Source organism: Python bivittatus, unplaced genomic scaffold (assembly GCF_059951505.1).
Source record: "Python bivittatus isolate LINGU-HERP-01145 unplaced genomic scaffold, Pbiv_v1 ctg000060_np1212, whole genome shotgun sequence".
NCBI classification, from domain to species: domain Eukaryota; kingdom Metazoa; phylum Chordata; class Lepidosauria; order Squamata; family Pythonidae; genus Python; species Python bivittatus.
In genome coordinates, this window is record NW_028277044.1 from 15,210,946 (window position 1) to 15,223,248 (window position 12,303).

Here is a 12,303-nt window from a genome sequence, read left to right on the forward strand (position 1 = left end):
AATGGAAGCAGAGAAAGTAATAAAGCAAGTTGTAGTTAATTACAATATCCAAAGGAACTTTCTCAACTGAAAATTTTTCAAGAGTGCAAAAAGATGCTATGTCTTCTACAACATCATTTCAGAAATAATTTGCAGGAGTGCAAAAGTAGCACCTATCTGTAGCTTTTAAAAAGGATTTGCATCCTTTTCCAGGATTGTACATCTGACCTCTGTTTGAGTATTTCAGTGTCTAGTATATTATAGCACATTATCAGTATTTCTATTAGACCAGATTCCAGAAGACTTAAACTACTTGGAAAAGTTCCACTGGGAATACTAAAAGGATATTGGAAGAGAAATATTGTCCCTTTGCTACTATCACAAACAATTACCTCTTCCTTGTGTTTAATCATATTTGAGAAAAGGTTTCCTCTAGCCACATATGAGTTGTCACTCAACTTCCTTCCTTGTCTTTGACTGGAAAGAGGGCAAGGAGCCAAACCAACTTCACAAAGGGAGAGAACATTCAGAAATTATCAGCTGAACAGATCATCTTTATATTTCACAGGATGAACAAGACTTCAATAGCCACATCCACTTTATTGGTCAGAAAATCACCCAGAGCACATAGATTCATTACCCTCCAAGGTGGACCACTGGTTTCCAAGCCTGCAAGAGGAATAGTTGCTCTAAGTATAAATTTCAACAGGATAATCTGATCAGGACAAACATCCTCCAGCTTCATATCACCATCCTCTTGCTTTGTAGAAAAAGACAGATTCAGAATGTGTCTGACCACATAAGCTGGAACTGTAATAAACTGGGATAGGTCCATGGTTATCATGGCTGCCGATAAAATATTGAGTAGCTTCAACCACCTGATATGGACATTGAAATCTTCCAGAACCATCATTTTAAGGTCAGATCATTATCAAAGTCAGCAAAGTCAAAGCCTACCTTGGAGACTTGGATTTCTGTTTTATTAATCAATATATATTCTTTAAGTAAATAATCACCAAGGTAAGAAGAATATAAGATAAGACTTCTGCAGAATCATGGCATAAACACATTTTGTCCAATATTCTGTGTCACATAGTAGCAACTGGAAGCATTTGGGAACTTCACAGATCTGGTCTGGAAGGCAATAGCCCCTTCCATTGTCACTTCCCAGCAACCAGAATGCTTTACATAGGCATGCTGCCTACGATTCAGGAGATCGTAAACAGCCATCAATCTCAGTAGCTGTAGGTAACCTAATCCTCCAAGACCATAGCCAGTTCCCTTTATAAATCATCCAAATTTGCTGCCTTTTCCACATTGTGGACAATAAATTCTGCAGTTTAAATATACTCTGTGTGAAAAAGCATTTGCTTCTGTTGGTCCTGAATCTCCCTGCATTTAACTTCAATGGATGACCCCACGTTCTAATCCTACAAAAAAGGGAGAAAAACTTCTATCCATTTCTGCCATACACAATTTTTTTATTCAGTGTTGAGAAAAATATTTCTCTCCATCTCCGTGTCTCCATTTTCTGTGTCTTTGCACACGGTATCTTTGCCCCTGAATGTTATCAGAGCTTCATGTGATGGGATTACTATACTATTTGCTACTTGGTATATCATTTTTCTTGTTACTTCTTATTGTCTTATTCTGCTTTCTTACATGCCAGTCTCAACTGATGGGGGCAGTATACAAATATTTATTTATTAAAAACATCTGTATGCTATCTCCTCAAACCTTTGTAAATAAATTAAGAATAAATAAATATGCAGCATCTATCAAATGTCCCCTTGCCCTCCTTCACTCTAAGCTAAACAGCACCACTACCAGGGTGTCTGCAGGAGAGAGGTAAAAAAAGTCAAGTTGGTGGCCATGGCCACACAATTGAAGTGCTGCGCCCTTTTCACGTGTCACTCATGTTAAAGAGGGATGGGGATTCAATCAGGCAGTCACGGCTGATGTCTTCACTTCTTTTTCAACCTTACCAACACTGTAGTCTTTTTCAGCTGATCTCTTTGGCGGTGCTTTTTTTAACCTTGCCTAGCTCTATAATATTTTTTAAGATCCAGGGATCAGAACTGTATACAACATGCCAATTGTTATTTCAGTATAAAAACATTATTATATTGGCTGTTCTAGTTTCAGTTCCTTTCCTAATAACCCAAAACATGGAATTTGCTTTTTTCTTTTTTTAATAACAGATACAGAGATTACTTTTCACTGAGTTTCTGTGCTGTATCTCCAAGATCCCTTTCCTGGACAGCTCAGATCCCAGGAATTAGGTAGAAACATATGGATTCAGTGAACACGTCACAGGCATTCTTAACAAATTGTTATGATTGGACTGGCTTTTCCCATTACCATGACCATCACCAAATGTAGATAAATGAGCTTCAGAAGCAAATAATTTGGCCAAAAACTGAGCACTAGACCTAAGAGAAGTTTGAATGCCAAATAACAATTACGAAATGTAGCATTTTCAGAGAAAGTTAAAGAGGTAAAGGCGAAGTGCTCATGAAACACACACACATGCAAACATTAGAGCCCTACATGTAAAGGGAGATGCCAGATGTTCAAGCTGGTTTTAGAAAAGGCCAAGGAACAACCGGCATTATTGCTGATGAAGGATAGATAATTGAGAGCACCAAATAATATAAAAGAAATTGAAATGTGCTTAATTAATTACAGAAAGGCCTTCAGTTGTGTTGGACATGTCGAACTGTGGAATGTCCTTAGGAAAATGGGAACTCCAGAAATACCTCATTACCCACATTAGAAACTTATGCCCAGGATAGGAAGCTGCAGTCCAGATAAACAGACTAGCTGCCAGTTGACAAAGGAGTGAGACAAGGCAGTATATTCTCTCCTTATTTATTCAACCTATATGTGGAATATATATTGAGGGAGGCTGGAATGGAAGAAGATGAGCATGGTTTTAAAGTTGGAGGAAAAAACATCACTAACTTGCATTATGCTGATGCCACTACTTTGATAGCTGAAAATGCAAGTTCTAGTAATGAAAATCAAAGGGCACAATGAAAAATAGGATTAAGATTAAATGTAAAGAAGACCAAACTTATGACAACAGCTACAGCAACCAGGATTATAACTGAAACTGAAGATATTGAAGTGGTGGATAGCTTCTGCATTTTAGGATCAACTAGCAACAATAAAAGAACCAGCAGTTAAGAAATACTCCACAGGCTAGTAGTTGGTAGGGTAGAAATGAAGGCCTGAAAAAGATATTCAGATGCCATGACATGTCTATACCTACAAAGATCCGAATTGTGCAGGCAATGGTTTTCCCTGTGACAATCTATGGAAGTTTGAAAAAGCAGGAGAGAAAGAATATAGATGTTTTTGAACTTTGGTGTTGAAGAAGATTCCAGAGAATACTATGGATAGTCAAGAAAATAAACAAATGGATCATAGAATGTATCAATTTGAGGTACAAATGACCAGGCTCAAATTATAATATTTTGGACATATTATATGAAGACCCGGTTCCCCTGAGAAGTCCATTATGCTGGGCAACTTGGAAGGAAAGAGAAGAGGATGACCAGCGGCAAGGTGGATAGACTTGATTATAGTGGCAATGGGTACAAAGTTGGAAGACCTGAAGGGCCAGGTTGGGGAGAGGTTATCCTGGATGAGATCTATCTATGTGATCATTAAGAGCTGACATCAACTTGATGGCACATAAGCAGCTGATCAGCTGCCAGGTAACAAGTTATCCTGACTATTCTTTTTCATAATCTGTGTTATAAATCACCTTGGAAAGATTTTATCTGGAAAAGTAGGATATACATGAATAAATGCAGTGATTCCTTGGAGAAGTACAGGATTTTACTCCTTCCAATTTGAATCCTAATAGTTGATTTTTTGCCTTGGCCATAAATATTTTCAGCAGAAGTAGCTTGAGTACACAGACATCAGGACAGACAGATTTCTCAATGAATATTTTACTCTATCCTTTTTCTCTATATTGTAACATGAAAAAAATCTCCAACTTGCAGTTTTCTTTATCTTTACTTCATTTTTCTTTTAATAGAAGCTATAATATCATTTGCCCAGTTCATATTTAAGTTCAGCATTTTATAAAATGTATGTGGAGCTTCTACAGGCAGACTATTTTAAGAAGTAATAGAATTTTATGACGTAAGGCTTTTAAAATATCTGTGGAACTCCAGAATGATTGGAATCTGCTTTTCTGGTGCAAGCCATGTGCTGAAAACATTTTCAGCAAAAGGTGCACTGAAACAGTTAACCAGTATGCTATACTGTATTTACAGGTTGTTTACACCAGGTGGCAGTACAGAGGTTTTCAAAACCAGGACTTCATGGGCCAAGTAAACAGCAAATTGTACACTCATAGCTCTATAATGTATACAGGCAATTATATTCTTTAATTAAACCAATAGGAGATATATAGCATTTTACAGAAGCCTCACTATAGAAGTGGAACCTGAGATATATACACTTAGGCAGGAAACATGCACTGGCCACATAATTTATCAGGCAAATTTGTTCTGCTGGGAGAAAAAGGAAAGCTATGCCAGCAGAACAGTCAAAATAGTTTGGAGTTATTGGCAAGCTGTGTACAGCACCCTTGCGGTTCATTCTCTTAAGCTCACATTCTTAAGCTCACAATGCATGCCAATGAAAAATAAAAATGGAGAGGGGCTGAGGAAGGGCAAAGGAATTAAAAAAAAAAACTTTATATAGTCTTTTAATAATCCACCGTGTTGCGGTGTTTGGTGCAGCTGACATTCTTGGTTTTCTCATCAAAATCAAATGAATGGATACAGTTAGAGAAGAGTGACAGCAGAATACTAATAGGATTTCAGTCAAATATTTATATTCAATCAATATAGCAGCTCTAACTGACAAATGTAGAGGCAGATGCTCCCCAAATTAATAGTGCTTATAATTAAACATGTTAAGGCAGAGGTGATAGTCCACATGGCTGTTAACTTCAAGGGCTACTATATTTGTGTTACACCATCTCCAATTATATTGCACAAGCAGAAATGAAGTATTTTCAATAAAGAAGTGTTCTCATCATTACAAAGCTCCATGACCAGATGCGAAGCTGATTATCAGGACATTTTATAATGTCTTCAGCTTTAAATAAAATACTAAAAGGGTTTCATAACTTTTACCTCAAATGACTGGAGAAATCCACAGCTGGACTTACATTTTTTGAAAAAAAGAAAATTAGGTAGCTCAAGAAAAGATAAAAATAATAATTTAAAAAGTTTTGCTAGATTTTGATCTAGCAATCCTTCATTCACAAAGCAACTGTTACACCCACCATGTTATTGCATCAATACTGCAAGACATTAGTGACCAACTGGGCAGTAAAAAAGGAATCTTTATTTTAAATGGATTGTTCTCCCTGCATGCATATGCATTTCGATATTTTGGCTTTGTGTATATAAGTGTGGTTTAATTTTGTATATATGCATTTTATATGCATGTGCAGGCATGCACGTGTATACACACAGACACACAGAAGTGTACACACAGAGAAATAAATATGTGTATATGTTGTATGTATATATACCTATATGCCCACACATATTTATTTGTATGTTTGTGTGTCTATGTCTGGGTGTGTGTTTGTGCGTATGTATGTATATGTACCCATAGAAAGGAAAGTAATTGGCTTTCCTGGAATAGAAATGTTGGAGCAGGACAGCAGAGGAGTGGTCCAGTGGGAGGATGTGGCAGATGGTGGTCCAGACCGAATGCCTTGCAAGCTGTTGCCAAAGTGTCTCAGACCAATGAGGATTTTTTTAAAAACAGGCTTAGAGTCAAGTCAGCATAAGCATAGGAGAGGAGCAGCTTAAGATACAGTATAGATATGCCTTTAGTTTATAGCAGTGTTCCTCAACCTTGGCCACTTTAAGATGAGTGGACTTCAACTCCCAGAATTCCCCAGCCAGCATGGCTGGCTGGGGAATTCTGGGAGTTGAAGTCCACTCATCTTAAAGTGGCCAAGGTTGAGGAACCCTGGTTTATAGAACTTACAGCCGATAATTGTGCTCTCTTGTTTTCCACTGCCTCACTTCTACTGCAGAAACATGTACTTTGTTTAGTACAATACTCCACAAAGGATCTTTGTGTTAGAATTCAATACTAAAAATAAAAGAAAACTTCAGTAAAAAATAAGATTTGTATTATGAGTAAAAAGCGGTAGACATTTAGATACATTTTGCAATAAGCTGGTAGGGCTTCAAGCCAAAAGATGGTACCGAGACAGCATTGATCATGGTTGTGGATGATCTCTGGCAGGTCCAGCATGGTGGTGGTGTATCCATTCTGGCTCTACTTGCTTTCTCGGCGGTTTTCAATATCATTGATCATGGTATCCTTCTGGGCCAGGTGAGGGGGACAAGAGTGGGAGACATGCTTCTTCAGTGGTTCTCCTCCTTCCTCCAAGGCCAATTCCCGTTGGTGTAGGTAGTGGGGTCAAGGTCTAGCCCTAAGCCTCTGCTCTATGGGGTGCTGCAGGGCTTGACTCTCTTCCCATTCAACATCTACATGAAACCTCTGGGTAAGGTCATCTGTTGGCACAAGGTTTAGTATCATCACAATCAGGATGATACCCAGTTATATATCTCTGCATTGGGCCATCCAAGTGAAGCTGTTGAGGTGCTTTCCCAGTACCTGGAGGCTGTACAGCTCTGGATGGAGAAGAACTGGCTTCGGCTCCACCCTGACAAGACCTAATGCCTGTGGGTTTTAGGCGCCCACAGCTAGTAATTAGCCACCTTTAACTCTGGCTAGGGTGGCACTCCCCCAGTCAAAGCTAGTATGTAGTCTGGAGGTTCTCCTGGACTCACAGCTCATCTTCAAAGAGCAGATGACAGCCATGGCTATAAGAGCTTTTGCCCAAATATATCTTGTGCACCAGTTGTGCCCTTTTCTAAATCAGAAGGTACTGCTCACAGCCACTCATGCCTTAATCACCTCCCAATTGGACTAATGCAACTCATTCTACATAGGGCTGTCCTTGAAGACCATTCAGAAGCTGCAAGTTGGCCAGAATGAAGTGGCATAGGTAGTAATGGGTATAGTGTAGTACACCCATGTAATATCATTGTTGTGCGAACAGCACTGGCTCTCACTGTGCTTCCAGGTACAATTCAAGGTGCTAGTCATCACCTTTAAAGCCTTACATGGCATGGGGTCAGGTTACTTGTAGGACCACCTATTTCTGATGGTTTTTGCCCATCCCACTACATCTGGCAGGGTGGGTATGCTCCAGGTCCCCCATGGCCTTTAAAGCATGCTTTCTCTGTCATGGCACCTGCCTTATGGAATAACCTCCCCCCAGGGATATGGATGGCCCCAACCCTGCTGGCCTTCAGAAAAACACTGAAGACCTGGGTTTTCCCCTAAGCACTGGGGACAAAAGGTTGATGGAGCTGGCACAGTATGGTTGATTTATGGATGCAAGTTTTACCAAAGCCAACATTTAATATCTATATTACTCAAATAAGGTACATCTTTGGCCTAGAGAGGCAATTTAAACTAAGCAAATGCTTTGATTGAGGAATTCTGCATGTAGAGAATGACCTCCCCTGAGACCTTCATGTGGCTCCCATCCTTACGCCACTCAGGGTATTTCTGAACACCTGGTTATTCTCCCAGTCCTTGGGGAACAGGATGACTATAGAGTCCTCATTTTGTTTTGGCCTGATCTGATCAGCTTTGGTTTGGTTTTGGTATTTTGCTCTTCCGATCTGTTGTATTCTTTTATACGTTTGGGGTTTTTTTAGTCGCTCAGTTGTTTAGGACTTAGGCAACCTAATAAATAAATACATGTAGTCACAATTGCAGATAAATCTGGGTGTGTGTCACAGAGAAAAATTATTGCTTTCCAGGGATAACTACTGTAGATCAAAGAATTTGATGGTTTTAGAGAAAAGTTTTGCCAGGTCATATAGTCTACCACTATTAAAAGGTAAAACACTTATCTTAATAACAGATATATATATAGTTATTAATGTTCACCAGAATTCATTCTAGACCAAGGAAATAGTTACCTGAGGATGTTCAATAAACTTGTTTTCTATCATGGTTGGTTTGCCCATACACCTTCATCAGGCAATGGCTTCAGTATTACATAAGATGCCCCGTATGGATTGGGCGAGTACAGGCACAGCTTCCATGCTACCTTAACTGCAACTGTATTTCATGATGATCAGTTCATATTTAGTAGCCAGTCATCAACCCACAAAAATAAATGCATGTCTGAAGTGAACTATGCATGAGAATTGTTATATTCAACTTATGTAAACTAAATGCCAACCAGTTACCATTTGAGATATCCCAAATTCTACATTATTTTGAGTTGATCCATATAGTACAATAAATATTCCCACATTGGAGACAGAACTAGAAAATCCTGATTTTTTGAAGATATGAACTGCAAAATATTGGTCAAAAATGTGTTTTATGTTATGTGAATCATCAGTAAAGGTTACAACATTGTTTGTATTACTATTTAAGTATTAAATATTTTACAATGTTAACCCAAGGGACTCCAATTATTTATGCTGCAACAGAATGTTCTCATCTATACATATACAAGAAATTTCTCTCAAGCTGATTAATGACAAATATATCTATTACTAAAATGGAAATCTGTCATTTCATGTCTGTCAAAGCTACAGGATGACACCTGACAGATCTGTGCCATTAATGTTATAAGTTTACTGACTGATATGCATGGATGACAGCTTTCAGTGGTGAGAAAGAAAGTAAAAGGAACAACTGCTTTCTTTCTCATTTCAGTTGAGATTCCTGATGGACATTTTATCGGGTGGTATGGCCTATTTTTCAATGCACACAACTCCAGAATTCCATGGGTTATGGATGCATAATTTGAGAAATCAAGGGAGGAACTAGACAGTAATGCTTCTTACAAATTAACACAATCCTCCTTGCATTGCATGTTTCTTAAAAGAAAATGTTCTACATATTTTATTAATTAACATTATTATGCATACAGTATATTATATATTTTCTGATTCTTTCCAAAGTTTGAAATTAGGATTATGGCATTATTATAATTCTAATAGCTATACCATAACTCCCATGTACTACGACTGTATTGTGGCTAACAGCATTGCATCTACCCTGAATGTCTATTTATAAACTCCAAGATTTAGCCTACCTCAACAGTATGTATTTAAACAATAACCAGGATCAAAGGTGTTACTTAGTATTGAGTATTGGAAGATGTTAAAAGGATGGGACAGGTTCCTGGTTTCAATTTTTAATGAGATGATGAGGCAGCCAAACAGGAGTAAATAAGTAAAAAAGAAAGAGTGTCAAGAAAAATCTCCTGCTGCATTTTCTGATTTGACTTTTCTTTTGGGGTCTGCAGAGACCCCTTTCTCATTGGGTGCTAACATGGGATACTAGTGGCTCTTCAGCCAGGAGAGCAAGACTTCTATACTTTTCATTGTTTTGTAAAAGAAGTGATGTCCACTGATGTATGTCGTTGTTTCAGCAAGTCATACTTGCTCAAATTCCTCTTCTAAGCTTCAGAACTGGTTCAGGAGTCCTGTCCTCTCAAATCTGATCATACATATATACCCATTAGATCACAACACTAGGCTTCAGCAGGAAACATCTCTATTTTCTGCAGGATCCAATACTATGTTTAGTTATTATAAATTAAGTTGGTGCAGTACAGGGTGAGAATGCTTAGCTTGGACTCAAGGGCCTCAGATCCCAATTTGCGCTCAGCTGTAAAGTTTACTACTGTATTTCTCAGACTAACTTTACAATTGTTCTATAAATTATCTAAAGAAGGCTGTGTTACAAATGGAGCAAATAGAATTTGCAATCGTGTACCCCTTTATCTAGGTGTAAACCAAGTGAAAATGTAAAATAAACCTTAGAAGAGAAAGGATTGTAGTTACTCAGATCTACTGTATATAAAAGTTTCCTCTCTCTGCCCTGGCAGCCTGTCTACTTGCATTTATTCAAAGGTACTTTCTCCATATTGGTTCTCTTATTCATGAAATTCAGAGCAATGGCTTAAGTCAAGCTTGTATGTGGGACCAAATAAAATTGTCTAACTGGCTAGCTGGACAGGAAGTAGTATGTGTTTGTTTCTGAGACCTGATTTGGAAAGCTGGATAATTCTCAGGTTCTTCTTCCATTTAGAGACATTTAGTATCAGGATCAAAAATGAATCAGTATCAAAAAATAAAAAGATGTTCATAGAGACCTTGTGGCTACTTAAACTCTATGTAGAAGTGTTACATATACAGTATTTTATATTTTGGGAGATATTTACTATCTCCCCCTTATGCCCCATCTTTTGTACAGAAGTTCAAGGTGGGAAACATAGTGTTCCTTCCTATTTTCCCCACAACAACCTGTAGATAGGTTGGGCTGACAAAGAGGGACTATCCCAAAGTCCCTCAGAGAACTTCAGTCTACATGATAAGCATCTCTCTCTCTCTCATATACACACACACACACAGAGTTTCTCTCTGTTTCATGGTATGTGTTTTTATATGGCTTATCTCCTTACTATATTTCAAGAGTTCTGCCTTCCATGTTAATTAAGTGGTTGTATCTGCCTGGGTAGCTCCAGAAAAAATGTTTAGAGGATGCAAACAAATAATAAAGATTAGAATGTCAAGGATTTTGCTGGATGATGAAATGTAAACATTCTGGAACAAAGTGAGGATTGGGAAACATTTCAGGGGAAAGCCAGAATCATCACGGTCTTTATAGATATATTAGAGCTTAAGGAAGCACCTCCCTTCAACCCATTTAACTAGATGCATCTTTTCCCCCAGGCTCTGCAGCTGCTTCTTATGCTGCTCCTGATTATCATAGAAGAGACAACCAGGAACAACTTCCAATGTGTATTCACTGGGGTTATTTTAAAGGCATTTTTTTAAAAAAAGCATGGGCTTTTGATATTAATTTTTGCATTAGGTATGTTAATAACATGTCTATCTAGTATTATGTAAATGGAAGCTGCAGTTTTTTTTTCTCCCAGGTTGCTATCCAGATTGGAGATCCAAGAAATGCTTCAGTTTCACATCTCAATTTACCCCTCGCCCCTCACCATTAATGATATGATTTCAGCAATAAAAATACATGTTCTTTTATACTAAGATTTATTATAATATCAGATAATGTAATGTATTTACTTGACTTTCTGCTCTTCTATGTTACTGGGTCTGTTTTATGATTTCTGTTGGTCTTTGTCACCCTTTTCGTTTCTGGATATTTGGCTAGAACATTCACTGTCCTTCAGCTGGTCTTGTGTTCTACAGCAGGGTTCCTCAACCTGGGCAACTTTAAGACGGGTGGATTCCAACTCCCAGAATTGCTGGCTGGGGAATTCTGGGAGTTGAAGTCCACCCATCTTAAAGTTGCCAGGTTGAGGAACCCTGTTCTACAGGACCTTCTGCTGCAAGCAACTCAGAGCTTTCCACTTGCTAGCAGCTAACAGCTTTTCCAATTGCTTCTAATCCCATTGCAGAGTTTTCAGCTCAGGCAACTGAACTGAAAAAAGAACCTTGAGAAATTCTCTCAAATGATAGGTTTGCAAGTAGTATTACTATGAAACATAAAAGAAACAGGGCTAATATATTTTTGGATCCTATAAGCAGAGTTTAACTGGAATCTTAAGCCAAATACCAGCCTAGATGGAAAGCCATGGCATTAGTCATTACACAAAAGTGAAGCACTTCCAACATAAATAATTTCAACACATAAAATTTAAATGCCTCTACATGAAAGAATCAAAGAATATCAGCTAAGACGATTTAGTCCCCAGACAGAAGGGAGACTTACTTGCCGTTCTTTCAGGAAATTGAAAACCAATTGCCTAAACAAAACTTTTAAAAAGGATGACCTGCATTTTATAATGGCTGGGTCCATACAATATGCTAAGCCAATAACAAATAAAATACATATGTGTTCAAGCAATGTGTGAACCAACCCCTATTTTTCAATAGCTAGATTGGTTACAATTAGCTACAAGTGAGACTTAATTCCATCGTTATAGCTTGTGATTGGAACTCATGGGAAAGATTTACACATACTGTCAAGTGTTTGGAGTCCTTAGTGCTCTCTGAGCTTGGTTGTTTGCTTGCAGATGTTTCACTACCCAGCTAGCTAACATCATCAGCACAAACATCTGCAAGCAAACAACCAAGCTCAGAGAGCATCAAAGACTCCACAGTTCAACCTTGAGCTACACATATTCTCGTCTATTGGAACTGTCAAGTGTCTAAATATTGTAATCAATAACTGGGGTTGTTTTTATGTCCTTTT